The following is a 15,475-nucleotide window of genomic DNA, read 5'->3' on the forward strand; positions in this document are numbered from 1 at the left end:
GAGAAAGCAGGTGAGGGGGCAGAGAAGGGAAAGCAGGCAGTCAGAGAACATAGGCAAAGGGCTAATTCAGCCCGGGGAGGGGAGCCACCGTACTAGCAGGGAGGGCTAGTACGGGAAGACAGGCTGTAAGGGGGGGCCAAGGCGCACCTCTCGGTGTAGAGGGAGCGCCCGGCCAGGGGGGGCGGAGACACTGCAGCAGGGAGGGGGAGGCACGGGGAGAAGGGGCAGCGGGGAGCACAGAACATACAGGACACAGAATGGAGAAAAAGAGTTGGCTTGGGCAAGCAGAGAGCAGGCCCCGAGGAAACAGGGTGGCACCGCAAACAGCCACTTTGAAGGGTCCCTAAACAAAGGGAAGCCCCGGAGTGCAGGGGCGCACCCACGTGGCGTACACATAGTTGGCGGCCATGTTGGGTGCCCTCTGGACAAAGAGAAACCCTGGAGCTCAGGGGCCCGACCTCACGGTGAGAACTTTGACTGTGGCCATTTCGGACAGCCCCCTAATAAAAGGAAAACCCAGAGTACAGGGGCGCATCCACCAGGTAAGTATGGTTGATCCCACAGAAACGGGGGGACAGAAGCCCCTCATCAGGATAGTCACCTGGAATGTAAAGGGATTTAACGGTCCGGTGAAAATATCCAGTCTTTGCCCACTTAAGAAGCCTGAAGCCCGACATAATCTTCCTGCAGGAGGCACACCTGAGGAAAAGGATAGACTGCTGTTAAGAAAGGGCTGGGTGGCACAGACATGCAAGGGACTAGGGCTAGGGGAGTAGCCATACTGATTAGTAAGAGGACGAGGTTTACGGAGACCAGGACGGTTACGGACCAAGGTACGTCATCGTCAGCGGTGTCCTAGACGGTGCACCGATGGTACTGGTAAATATGTATGCACCGAACTGGGACGACACAGAATTTATAAAGAAGATCATGGCGGAAATCCCCGGTTTCGACACAAACCGTCTGATTATGGGGGAACGACTTTAATTGCATGTAGGACCCGCTGACAGACCGATCAAACCCCTGAACGGGTAAAAAGACAGGCATGGCTAGGGAACTGGGAACATTCATAGAACAGATGGGTGGCTGTGGACCCATGGGTTCCTGCACCAGGCGAGAGGAAATTCTCATTCTTCTCACCGGTCCACAAGGTATACACCAGGATCGGCTTCTTTGCAGTGGGGAAATCTTCCAGGAATAGTAGAAGCAGAATACTCCACGATAATCATCTCCGACCGTGCTTTACACTACATGGGTGTGAGGTTGGAGACAGGACGTGCCCAATGCCCCGCATGGAGGCTGGACACAGACCTGGCCGACATAAAACATCACAGGCCATAGGCGACTACGTGACTAACAACCGGAATGGGAAAGTCTTACCTTCCACGTTATGGGAGGCACTAAAGGCTGTGATCAGGGGGGAAATTATAGCCTACAAGGTGTGCAGAGACAGAGAAGAGAGGGCAGCCAGGCAACAGCAGATTGACTCCATCCTGGAGGTCGACAGGAAGTACTCCGAGGCCCCGACCGTAGGGCTTCTGGCAAAGATGAAAAAGCTACAAATGGACTTTAACCTGCTATTCACTAGAAACGCATGTGGTAAACCACTGTTGTACCTATATTAGAGGATGTACGGTAGAACCTGCACTACAGGTTTGCCTGTAGCCCCTGCCTGCTGGCTCCGCCCAGGAGGTGGGGTATAAATATGCGTGTCCTCCAGCTCGCAGCCATTTCGCCAGCTGCTGTGGGAGGCCACACATCTGATAGCAATAAAGCATCAGTTTGGATTCAATTATCGTCTTTAGTCCAATTGATCGTGCCTCAATTTATTGCTATCAGTTTCTAAGGATGGACCTCCATATTAAACCGGATCGCCTGCAGCTGGATCCGCACTCAAGCGACGCCAGAAAGGACTTGAAGCACTGGCTAGCTTGCTTCGAAGTGTATATCAACGTGGCACCAACCCCTGTTCCGGAGGCTCAGAAGATCCAGATTTTATATTCCAGATTGAGCTCCAAAGTCTTCCCACTAATCCAGGATGCGCCGAACTACGCCGAAGCCATGACTCGACTCAAGGACAACTACAAGCAGAAGACGAACACGCTCTTCGCCAGACACACGCGTTGTTAGGTGAATTGGTCATTCTGAATTCTCCCTCTGTGTACCCGAACAGGTGCCGGAATGTGGCAACTATGGGCTTTTCACAGTAACCTCATTGCCGTGTTAATGTATGCCTACTTGTGACAATAAAGATTATTATTATTCAAAGGCTGGCCCCCTACTCGCTCACCAGATGAGAAAGCAGACAGCCATGAGGGAAATAGCGCAGGTAAAAGACAGCAGAGGCAGACCGGTAACGGAACCAAAAGATGCCAACCAGGCATTCGAGACCTTCTACTGAGGGCTGTACACTTCCGAACCCCCCAACGGAGGTGCGGGGATGAAACAGTTCCTCGACGGACTGGACATGCCAGTTGTGGGGAAGGACAGGCGGGGTGAACTGGAAGCACCAATAGATCCGGGAGAAATTATGGAGACCATCAGCTCCATGCAAGCAGGGAAGGCGCCGGGACTCGATGGGTTCCCGGCAGACTTCTATTAAAAAATTTGCACCGGCCCTGGTCCCACATTTAAAGAACGTGTTCGCAGACTCGCTGGCGAGGGGTACCCAGCCTCCTACGCTAGTACATGCCACGATATTTCTGATACCCAAAAAAGACAAAGACCCAACAGAATGCGGCTCGTACAGACCCATTTCACTGCTGAATGTAGACGCGAAGATACTCTCAAAGGTCCTGGTCAAAAGGCTGGAGAACTGCGTACTAGTGGTGGTCACAGAGGACCAGACTGGCTTTGTCAAGGGTACGCAGCTTACTGCGATCATTAGGCATCTGATGAATGTAATAATGTACCAGAGATGATCGTCTCCCTGGATGCAGAATAGGCCTTCGACAGTCAAATGTAAGTACCTCCTCGAGGTACTGGAACAGTTTGGGCTAGGGGCATGGTTCACCTCCTGGGTGAAAATCCTGTACAACACCCAGAAGGCGAGCATTCGGACCAACACCACCAGTTCTGAATACTCAGGCATTCAGTCGGGATGCCCACTGTCCTGCTCCTGTTTGCCCCAGCAATTGAACCCTTGGTGATCGCTCTGCGAGACGCGAAAAACTGGAAAGGCATCCAAAGGGGAGGCAGAGAGCACAGAGTCTCACTCTGTGCGGATGACCTACTCCTCTATGCCTCGGAACCGCAGGAAGGCCTGAGAGCAATCATGCAGCTCCTGAAAGAGTTCGGAACCTTCTTCTGTTATAAACTTAACCTGAGCAAGAGCAAGGCATTCCCGGTGAACCCAAACTGGGGAGGGACAGAGTTGGAGAGACTCCCATTTAAATTAGCCCCCCCAAATTCCGCTATCTGGGGATCCAAATTGCCCGGCACGGGACACAGATCCATAAGTGGAATCTGACCAGCCTGACAGAGGAAGTCAAAAAGGACCTAGAGAGATGGGGCACGCTCCCGCTCTGCCTGGCGGGGAGGGTGCAGACGATCAAAATGAACGTACATGGGCGGCATGGGTGCACATTGGTTAGCATTCACAGCACCAGGGTCCTTGATTCGATTCCCGGCTTGGGTCACTGTCTGTGCACAGTCTGCAAGTTCTCCCTCTGTCTGCGGGGGTTTCCTCCCACAAGTTCCGAAAGACGTGCTGTTAGGTAATTTGGACATTCTGAATTCTCCCTCTGTGTACCCGAACAGGCACCTGAATGTGGTTATTAGGGGCTTTTCACAGCAACTTCATTGCAGTGTTAATGTAAGCCTACTTATGACAATAAAGATTACTATTACTACCGAGGTTCCTCTTCCTGTTCAGAACGATGCCAATCTTCATCCCCGAGGCCTTTTTTCACAACATAGACAAAATGATCATGGCGTTTGTGTGTTGGAGGGGGTAAGAACCCAAGAATCCTCAAATCAACACTGCAGAGGAGAAGAGACAGGAGTGGCCTGGCACCAACAAACTTACAATACTACTACTGGACAGCAACGGCAGAGAGGGTGAGGGGATGGATATGCGAACCCACCACGGAATGGGTACGAATGGAGGAGTCTTCCTGCAAGGGATCGACACTCCGGGCCCTTAGCACGGCAGTGCCGCCCCCCCCTGACGAAACACACATCCTGCCCAGCAGTAGTAGCCACACTAAGGATATGGAACCAGGTGAGGCAGCATTTCGGTCTGATTGAGATGGCCCCCATCTACGGAAACCACAAGTTCCCACCAGCCATGCTAGACACCACCTCAGAACGTGGAGACAGGACAGAATGAACAGGTTCTTCCCGGAGGTGGAGGATAAATGTGAACGGTGCCAGAGAGGCCCAGCCAACCACACCCACATGTTTTGGGCCTGTCCAAAGCTTGTGGGGTTCTGGACAGCCTTCTTCGATGCAATGTCCAAGGTTGTGGGGGTGAGGGTGGAGCCGTGCCCGAGAGAAGCAATCCTCGGAGTATCTGAACATCCAGAGCTATACATGGGGAAGAGGGCTGATGCTCTAGCTTTCACTTTTCTAATCACACGGTGGAGAATCCTGCTTGGCTGGCGATCAGCACCACCACCCATAGCTGCTGACTGGCTAGCAGACCTGGCGGAATTTCTCCATTTGGAGAAGGTCAAATACACTATCTGAAGGTCGGAAGAAGGCTTCTTCAAAGCATGTGGCAGTTCGTCGGCCTGTTCCAAGACCTGTTCGAAGCTAACAGCGAGTCGGTAAAAGTGAGAGATGGGCGAAGACAGACGGGACACACAACTCTTGGGGGAGTAGAGGAAGGGAGGAGGGAACTACAGGGAGAAGCACAGGGCGGATGTTGCGGAAGACCCCCCTCAAACCCACAAGGCCTGCAGCAGAAAAGATGAAGAGAAGGGGGAGGGAAAGGGGAAAATAGGAGCTGGGGACAGAACACCCTGAACGGAAAAGGGCGAAGCCAGGGAGGAGGGGGGGGGAAGAAGGGAGGGTGGAGGAAACACTAAGACTGACAATTTGCATATAACAATCACACATGCTGTGAATATTAAATGTAAAGTGGACTTCCGGTGGCGGCTATGAGGGGGTAGGGCGCACATTTGGTGGCTCCCGTTTCAGTCGGACTTTTGGACCCTTTCTCACGACTTTTTTGCGCTTTTGAGCGCGGAACTGGAAAGCAATAGTACTCAGGCACTGAACCCAGACAGAGTTGTATGGACTTAAGAAGCCGGAGGGGCTGTAAACAGCAGAAGAACTGGTCAAGCAAGGGCACGGTGGAGGCTGTGAGAGAGACCAATATGGCTGATGTCCAGAGCAAGGCGCCGACAGCCCAGCCTACAATGGAGCAGCTGCTGCAGGCCATGCAGGAGGGCTTTTTAGCTCTGAAGCGCGATAATTTGGAGCCGCTCCAGAAGTCGAGGGACCGATTGGAAAAAAGGCTGGATGATCAGGCTGAGAAGCTCCAGAAGCTGGAGAAGACAGTGGAGGAGCAGGCCGACTTTCAAACGGTGGCGGACATGGAGATTCGGAGGTTGAGGGATCAGCAAAAGATGATCCTGGAAAGGCTGGAGGACCCGGACAACAGATCTCGCCGGCAGAATGTAAGAATCGTTGGCCTCCCGGAGGGGGCTGAGGGGCTGGATGCTGCCGCGTATGTGGAGGATATGTTTCAGAAGCTGCTGGGGAACAAGGAGTTCCCTCGCCCGCCAGAGGTGGACAGGGCACACAGAGTGCAGGTGAGGCAGCTGCAACGAGGGGGTCCCGCACGAGCGATGGTGGTCCGGTTCAACAGATACCTGGACAAGGAGCAGGTTCTGCAATGGGCCAAGAGCACACAAAGCTGTACTTGGGAAAATAGCATCCTGCGTGTTTACCAAGACCTGAGTACTGAGGTGGCCAGGAGGAGGGGAGGCTACAGGCAGGTGAAGGAGATTTTATATAAGAACAAGGTGAAGCTCAGGCTGCTTTTTCCGGCGTGACTGGGCTACGTATGAGAACCAGCACCGCTATTTCGAGGAACCCGAGGAGGCGATGGACTTTGTTAAGAAGCATGGCCTGGCCCTGAGCTGAGGACTCTTGGACTCATGGTAGAACTTTCAAGTCTATTTTGTTTCTCTCTCGCTGTGAGAGATGCCTGCATGCTTGGGTTTGTTCTTTTCGGGGGGTTTTCGACCTTTTTAGGTGGATGTATTTTGGTTGCGATGTGTTTTTATTCTTGTTCTTTTTCGGGGTTTCCTTGTATGTTTCCTTTTTGGGTTTCTTGTTTGGTTGGAGTTTTGGAAGGGGGAAAATATAAAAAAGAAAATAGTTAAAAAGGTGCAGGTGGGGGTTTCGCGGGAATTGTTTTGCAATCTTTTTCTGTGATTGGAGGGGAAGGGCTGAGAGTGGCTGGTACCTCTTATCTCTATTTGTTTGACTTAAATTGCACTATCGTTGGGGATGTTTCTGACTTGTATAGAGTTTTTGTTTAAGCAGGGCTGGTTTGGGGAAGTGGTATGGATGGGCCGGGGGAGGGGAGCCAGGGAACAATGGGTGAGTGATGCACTGGCGCCAAAGCTGGGAGCCACCAGCTAGTTGGGTGGGCTAGTCAACGGAAGCCAGGTGGGGGTGTTCATATAGTTCGATTAGAGCAGGGTTTAGGTGGTAGGATGGTGTTGTTGCTGACGAGGATGGAAATTGGACATGGCAACAGTGAGGAGGTCATGGGTGGAGCCGGCCAGGAGGTGGGCCAGAGGATGCGCAACACATGGCTGGGGGGTTGGCTAAGTAAAGGGGATGGCTGATTGGCAAAGGGGGGGGGCGAAGTGCCCCCCAACCAGGCTGGTCGCCTGGAATGTTAGAGGGCTAAACGGGCCAGTGAAGAGGGCGCATTTGTTCGCGCATTTGCGGGTTCTTAAGGCGGACGTAATCATGCTGCAGGAGACGCACCTGAAAGTGGCAGACCAGGATAGGCTAAGGAAGGGCTGGGTTAGTAAGGTCTTTCATTCGGGGCCCGACACTAAGACTAGAGGTGTTGCGATTCCGATTAATAAAAGGGTTCAATTTGAGGCGGAGAGTACAGTTGTGGATGGGGGCGGTAGATTTGTTATGGTTAGTGGTAAGCTCGAAGGGGTGAGAGTAGTCTTGGTTAGTGTGTATACCCCTAATTGGGACGATGTGAATTTTATCAGGAAGTTGCGAGGTAAGATATCCGACTTGGACTCACGTGAACTGATTATGGGTGGGGACTTTAACACAGTCCTGGATCCGAGCCTGGATCGGTCGTGTTCAAAAACGAGCAGGTTGCCAGCGATGGCAAAGGAACTGAGAGGGTGCGGTAGTCACCACTCGTGGTATATTATATGTATTATGGCACTGCCCGTGCATTAGAAGTACAATGGTACATCCCTGCCTGCTGGCTCCACTCAGCATGCGGCGTATAAAAGTGTGTGCTCTCCGACGCTGCAGCCATTCTGGTTCCAGCTACAGGAGGCACAACATCTTGTTCAATAAAGCCTTGATTGTTCCACCATTCTCATCTTTGCGGTAATTGACGGTGCATCAATTTATTGAACAAGATTTTTTAAATGATGGATCTCCGCATCAAGCCTGACCGCCTGCAGCTGAGCCCTCAAGCAGCCAACGCCACCTCCACCTTCGACCACTGGCTAGCCTGCTTCGAAGGCTACCTCGGAGCAGCTGCTTAAGAACCCAAGGACGCGCAGAAGCTCCAAGTCCTCTATTCACGGGTGAGCCCTGATATTTTTCCCCTCATCCGGGTGCGCCCACCTACTCCGAAGCGATGGCGCTCCTGAAGGGACATTACGTTCGACCGGTGAACCAAGTGTACGCCAGGCACCTCCTGGCCACGAGACAGCAACTCCCCGGGGTGACTGTGGACGATTTATTGCGTGCCCTGCAGATCCTAGGTAGGAACTGTGACTGCCAGGCAGTTTCGGCAGTCAGGCACACTGAACTGTTAATTAGAGACACCTACGTCATGGGCATGTAGTCTGCGTACGTCTGCCAGCGGAGACTGGAAGGGGTACGCTCGATCTTGCGAGGACTAGGCAGCTCGCTAATTCGTTAGAAATGGCCTCCCGTAACGTTCAGTCCTATGCCACCGACCGCGCGGCACCCTCATGGGCCCCACCAGCCGCCGACTCCAGCTCACCACAAGCCTGCGCCTCGCGGCAGCCAGCCAACTCTGGGGGGCCCAAGTGTTATTTTTGCGGACAAAACAAGCACCTCAGGCAGCGCTGCCCGGCGCGGAGCGCAACCTGTAACGGTGTGGGAAGAAAGGACACTATGTTTCAGTTTGCCAGGCCCGGTCGGTCGCCGCTGTTTCCACGCCGGGCGTTTCTACACCCATGTGTGACAGAGGGGCACCGCCATTTTCTGCTTCGCAAGCCACCTGCGGACCGTGGGCGCCGCCATCCTCCTCACCGCAAGCCACGTGCGGCTCATGGGCGCCGCCATCTTTGTTGTCACCCGCCGTGGGCGCCGCCATTTTCGGCACCATTTTGGACGGCGCCTCAGGACGCCTGCCCGTCTGGCCATTCATCGCCTACTGCTACCTCCGCCACCGCTGACCAGCCCGGGACCTCCCAGCATTTTCCGCAGCTCACCTCTATCACCCTGGACCAGTCCCGGCCCCGCAACCTCGCGACCGCGACGACGACAGTGAAGATCAATGGGCACGAGACGGCCTGCCTTTTTGACTCCGGGAGCACAGAGAGCTTCATCCACCCCACTACGGTAAGGCGTAGAGTTCAGCAACTTCCAGCTCTACGTCCTCCCCCACCTCTGCGCTGCCCTGGTACTCGGCCTGGATTTTCAATGCCACCTCCAAAGCCTTACTTTAAAATTCGGTGGACACCTACCCCCCCTCACCATCATGTGGCCTCATGACCCTGAAGGTCGATCCGCCCTCCCTGTTTGCAAACCTCACCCCGGACTGCAAACCCGTTGCCACTAGGAGCAGACGGTACAGTGCCCAGGACAGGACCTTCATCAGGTCGGAGGTCCAACGGCTTCTGCGGGAGGGGGTCATTGAGGCCAGCAACAGCCCCTGGAGAGCTCAAGTGGTGGTAGTGAAGACTGGGGAGCAGCACAGGATGGTCATTGACTACAGTCAGACCATCAACCGGTACACGCAGCTCGATGCGTACCCCCTCCCACGCATATCTGACATGGTCAATCAGATTGCGCAGTATCGAGTCTTCTCTACAGTCGACTTGAAGTCCGCCTACCACCAGCTCCCCATCCGCCCAGAGGACCGCCAATACACTGCGTTCGAAGCAGATGGACGCCTCTACCACATCATTAGGATTCCTTTCGGCATCACTAATGGGGTCTCGGTCTTCCAGCGAGAGATGGACCGAATGGTTGACCGGTACGGACAGCGGGCCACTTTCCCGTACCTAGATAATGTCACCATCTGCGGCCACGATCAGCAGTGCCACGACGCCAACCTCCAAAAATTCCTCCATACCGCCAAACTCCTTAATCTCACATACAATAAGGAGAAACACGTGTTCCGCACCAGCCGTTTGGCCATCCTTGGCTATGTAGTGGAAAATGGCGTCCTAGGGCTGGACCCCGACCGCATGCACCCCCTCCTGGAACTCCCCCTCCACCACTGCCCCAAGGCCCTGAAACGATAACTGGGGTTTTTCTTTTTTTTTAAAATATATTTTATTCAAGTTTTTTGGCCAAACATAACAATACGTAGTTTTTCTTTTACACAACAATAAAGCAATATAAATAACCGTGGCCAGTTTTAAACAAATAAATAAGTAATATATAAACAAAAACAAAAAAAACAAAACTAAATGGCAACTGCCTTGTCCAAAATAAATACTCTCCAAAAATACAATCCAACAATCCAATATACAATTACATATACCAAATACCTATACATATACAATAACATCCCTGAGAGTCCGTCCAATTCCTCCCCCCCCCCCCCCCTCCCCCCCCCTCCCCCCTGGGTTGCTGCTGTTATCTACGTCTTTTCCATTCCCTCTATCTTTCTGTGAGGTAGTCGACGAACGGTTGCCACAGCCTGGTGAACCCCTGAGCCGAACCCCTTAACACAAACTTAATCCGTTCTAACTTTATGAACCCTGCCATATCGTTTATCCAGGTCTCCACACCCGGGGGTTTGGCTTCCTTCCACATTAACAATATCCTGCGCCGGGCTACAAGGGACACAAAGGCCAACACATCAGCCACTCTCGCCTCCTGCACTCCCGGCTCTTCTGCAACCCCAAATATAGCCAGCCCCCAGCTTGGTTCGACCCGGACCCCACCACCTTCGAAAGCACCTTTGCCACCCCCACACAGAATCCCTGTAGTGCCGGGCATGACCAGAACATGTGGATGTGATTCGCTGGGCTTCTCGAGCATCTTGCACACCTATCCTCTACCCCAAAAAATTTACTAAGCCGTGCTCCAGTCATATGTGCCCTGTGTAGCACCTTAAATTGTATCAGGCTTAGCCTGGCACACGAGGATGATGAGTTTACCCTACGTAGGGCATCAGCCCACAGCCCCTCCTCAACCTCCTCCCCCAGTTCTTCTTCCCATTTCCCTTTCAGCTCATCTACCATGATCTCCCCCTCGTCCCTCATCTCCCTGTATATGTCCGCCACCTTACCGTCCCCCACCCATGTCTCTGAGATCACTCTATCCTGCACTTCCTGCGTCGGGAGCTGCGGGAATTCCCTCACCTGTTGCCTCACAAAAGCCCTCAATTGCATATACCGAAATGCATTCCCTTGGGGCAACCCAGATTTCTCCGTCAGCGCTCCCAGACTCGCAAACGTCCCACCTACAAATAGATCTCTTAATTGTACTACCCCAGCTCTTTGCCATGCTCCAAATCCCCCATCCATTCTCCCCGGAACGAACCTATGATTGTTTCTTATCGGGGACCGCACCGAAGCTCCCGTCCCTCCCCTATGCCGTCTCCACGCCCCCAAATTTTCAATGTAGCCACCACCACCGGGCTTGTGGTGTATTTCTTTGGTGAGAACGGCAACGGCGCCGTCACCATTGCTTGCAGGCTAGTCCCCCTGCAGGACGCCCTCTCCAATCTCTTCCACGCCGCTCCCTCCCCTTCTCCCATCCACTTACACACCATTGAAACATTGGCGGCCCAGTAGTACTCACTTAGGCTCGGTAGTGCCAGCCCCCCCCTTGTCCCTACTGCGCTGCAAGAATCCCCGCCTCACTCTCGGGGTCTTCCCAGCCCACACAAAACTCATAATGCTCTTCTCAATTCTTTTGAAAAAAGCCTTCGTGATCACCACCGGGAGGCACTGGAACACAAAAAGGAATCTCGGGAGGACCACCATTTTAACCGCCTGCACCCTACCTGCCAATGACAGGGACACCATGTCCCATCTCTTGAAATCCTCCTCCATCTGTTCCACCAACCGTGTTAAATTAAGCCGATGTAATGTACCCCAATTCTTGGCTATCTGGATCCCCAGGTACCGGAAGTCCCTTGTTACCTTTCTCAACGGTAAATCCTCTATCTCTCTGCTCTGCTCCCCCGGATGCACCACAAATAACTCACTTTTCCCCATGTTCAGTTTATACCCTGAAAAATCCCCAAACTCCCCAAGTATCCGCATTATCTCTGGCATCCCCTCCGCCGGGTCCGCCACATATAGCAACAAATCATCCGCATACAGAGATACCCGGTGTTCTTCTCCCCCCTAAGTACTCCCCTCCACTTCCTGGAACCCCTCAGTGCCATGGCCAGGGGTTCAATCGCCAATGCAAACAATAACGGGGACAGAGGACATCCCTGCCTCGTCCCTCTATGGAGCCGAAAATAGTCAGACCCCCGTCCATTTGTGACCACGCTCGCCATCGGGGCCCTATACAGCAACTGTACCCACCTGATATACCCGTCCCCAAAGCCAAATCTCCTCAACACCTCCCACAAATAATCCCACTCCACTCTATCAAATGCTTTCCCGGCATCCATCGCCACCACTATCTCCGCTTCCCCCTCTGGTGGGGGCATCATCATTACCCCTAGCAGCCTCCGTATATTTGTATTTAGCTGTCTCCCTTTCACAAACCCAGTTTGGTCCTCATGGACCACCCCCGGGACACAATCCTCTATCCTCATTGCCATTACCTTGGCCAGAATCTTTGCATCCACATTCAGGAGGGAAATGGGCCTGTATGATCGGCATTGCAGCGGGTCTTTTTCCTTCTTTAGGAGGAGCGATATCGTTGCATCTGACATAGTCGGGGACAGCTGCCCCCTTTCCCTCGCCTCATTAAAGGTTCTCATCAGTAGCGGGGCCAGCAAGTCCAAATATTTCTTATAGAATTCAACTGGGAATCCGTCTGGTCCCGGGGCCTTCCCCGCCTGCATGCTTCCAATCCCTTTCACTACTTCCTCCGTCTCAATCTGTGCTCCCAGCCCCACTCTCTCCTGTTCCTCCACCTTAGGAAATTCCAGCTGATCCAGAAAGCACATCATTCTCTCCTTCCCGTCCGGGGGCTGCGCTTCATATAATCTTTCATAAAATGCCTTGAACACTCCATTCACTCTCTCCGCTCCCCACTCCATCTCTCCCTCCTCATCTCTCACCCCCCCTACACCCCCCCTATCTCCCTCGCTGCTCCCCTTTTCCTCAGTTGGTGGGCCAACAGCCTACTCGCCTTCTCCCCGTATTCGTACTGAACACCCTGTGCCTTCCTCCATTGTGCCTCTGCCTTACCCGTAGTCAACAAGTCAAATTCTACATGTAGCCTTTGCCTTTCCCTGTATAGTCCCTCCTCTGGTGCCTCCGCGTATTGTCTGTCCACCCTTAAAAGTTCTTTCAACAACCGCTCCCTTTCCCTACCCTCCTGCTTTCCTTTATGTGCCCTAATAGATATCAGCTCCCCTCTAACCACTGCCTTCAGTGCCTCCCAGACCACTCCCACCTGTACCTCCCCATTATCATTAAGTTCCAAGTACCTTTCAATACACCCCCTCACCCTTAAACACACCCCCTCATCTGCCAATAATCCCATGTCCATTCTCCAGGGTGGAAGCTGTTGTTTTTCTTCCCCTATCTCCAGGTCCACCCAGTGTGGAGCATGATCCGAGATGGCTATAGCCGTGTACTCCGTCCCCGTCACCTTTGGGATCAGTGCCCTTCCCAAAACAAAAAAATCTATTCGTGAAAATACTTTATGTACATAGGAGAAAAACGAAAACTCCTTACTCCTAGGTCTACTAAATCTCCAGGGAGCTACTCCTCCCATCTGCACCATAAAATCCTTAAGCACCCTAGCTGCAGCCGGCCTCCTTCCGGTCCTGGACCTCGATCTGTCCAGCCCTGGGTCCAGCACCGTATTAAAGTCTCCACCCATTACCAACCTCCCCACTTCTAGGTCCGGGATTCGTCCTAACATACGCCTCATAAAATTGGCATCATCCCAGTTCGGGGCATACACATTTACTAATACCACCGCCTCCCCTTGCAGTTTGCCACTCACCATCACGTATCTGCCCCCACTATCCGCCACTATAGTCTTTGCCTCAAACATTACCCGCTTCCCCACTAGTATGGCCACCCCCCTGTTTTTTGCATCTAGCCCCGAATGAAACACCTGCCCCACCCATCCTTTGCGAAGTCTAACCTGGTCTGTCAGCTTCAGGTGCGTCTCCTGAAGCATAACCACATCTGCCTTAAGTTTCTTTAGGTGTGCGAGTACCCGTGCCCTCTTAATTGGCCCGTTCAGCCCTCTCACATTCCACGTGATCAACCGGGTTGGGGGGCTCTTTACCCCCCCCCCCCCCCCCCCCCACCCCCCCCACCCCCTTGACGACTAGCCATTTCCTTTTTCAATCCAGCTCCTCACCCGGTTCCCACGTAGCTGTATCCCCCCCCAGGCCGCGCCCCCCCCGCCCCGACCCCCCCTCCCATACCAGCTCCCCCTTCTCCCCAGCAGCAGCAACCCAGTTAACCCCGCCCCCCCCGCTAGATCCCAAGCTAGCGTAATTGCACCCCCCATGTTGCTCCCAGAAGTCAGCAAACTCTGGCCGACCTCGGCTTCCCCCCATGACCTCGGCTCACACTGTGCGAGGCCCCCTCCTTCCTGCTTCCCTGTTCCCGCCATGATTACCATAGCGCGGGAACAAAGCCCGCGCTTCCCCTTTTTGGCCCCGCTCCCAATGGCTGGCGCCCACAGATCCTCATCCTCCCTCACCCCCTCCCCCACGACATGGGGAAGAGAGAGAAGTTACAGGGTCGCAGGTTTAACAACCTGGGAAGTCCTCTCTTCCCCCTTTTCCCCCCTTCATCCCACAAATTCACCCCCCCCCCACTTTTGTCCCAAACGTTCTTTTTCTGGCCCGCTCACTCCAGCTTCTCCTCGACAATAAAAGTCCACGCCTCGTCTGCCGTTTCGAAATAGTGGTGTTTCCCTAGATGTGTGACCCACAGTCTCGCCGGTTGCAACATTCCGAATTTGACCTTCCTTTTATGCAACACCGCCTTGGCCCGATTAAAGCTTGCCCTCCTTCTCGCCACCTCCGCACTCCAATGTTGATACACGCGGATCACCGCATTCTCCCACCTACTGCTCCGAGTTTTCTTGGTCCATCTGAGGACCATCTCTCTGTCCTTGTATCGGAGAAATCTCACAACTATTGCTCGAGGAATTTCTCCAGCCCTCGGTCTTCGCGCCATAACCCGATAGGCTCCCTCCACCTCCAGCGGACCCGTCGGGGCCTCCGATCCCATTAACGAATGCAGCATCGTGCTCACATATGCCCCGACGTCCGCCCCTTCTGCACCTTCGTGAAGACCAAGAATCCTTAAGTTCTTCCTCCTCGCATTGTTCTCCAGCACCTCCAGCCTTTCCACACATCTTTTGTGTTGTGCCTCGTAGATCTCCCTTTTCACCACCAGGCCCTGTATGTCGTCCTCATTCTCAGCAGCCTTTGCCTTCACGACCCGAAGCTCCTGTTCCTGGGTCTTTTGCTCCTCCTTTAGCCCCTCAATCGCTTGTAATATCGGGGCCAACAGCTCCTTCTTCATCTCCTTTTTGAGTTCATCTACGCAACGCCGCAGGAACTCTTGTTGGTCAGGGCCCCGTATTAAACTGCCTCCTTCCGACGCCATCTTGCTTTGTGCCTGCCTTCCTGGCCGCTGCTCTTGAGGATCCACCGCAATCCGGCTACTTTCCTCTCTTTTTTCCATCCGTGTCCAGGGGGGATTCCCTTCTGGATTACCGCACAGTGTTATTTGCCGTTAAAATTGCCGATGGGGCTCCTATCAAGAGCCCAAAAGTCCGTTCCACCGGGAGCTGCCGAAACATGCGACTTAGCTGGTCATCGCCGCACCTGGAAGTCCAATTGGGGTTTTTCTCCTATTACACCCAGTGGGTCCCTAATTATGCGGACAAGGCTCGCCCACTCATTCAGTTCACAGTTTTCCCCCTAACGGCT

The sequence above is a fragment of the Scyliorhinus torazame genome, chromosome 8 (assembly GCF_047496885.1).
Source record: "Scyliorhinus torazame isolate Kashiwa2021f chromosome 8, sScyTor2.1, whole genome shotgun sequence".
Classification (NCBI taxonomy): Eukaryota; Metazoa; Chordata; class Chondrichthyes; order Carcharhiniformes; family Scyliorhinidae; genus Scyliorhinus; species Scyliorhinus torazame.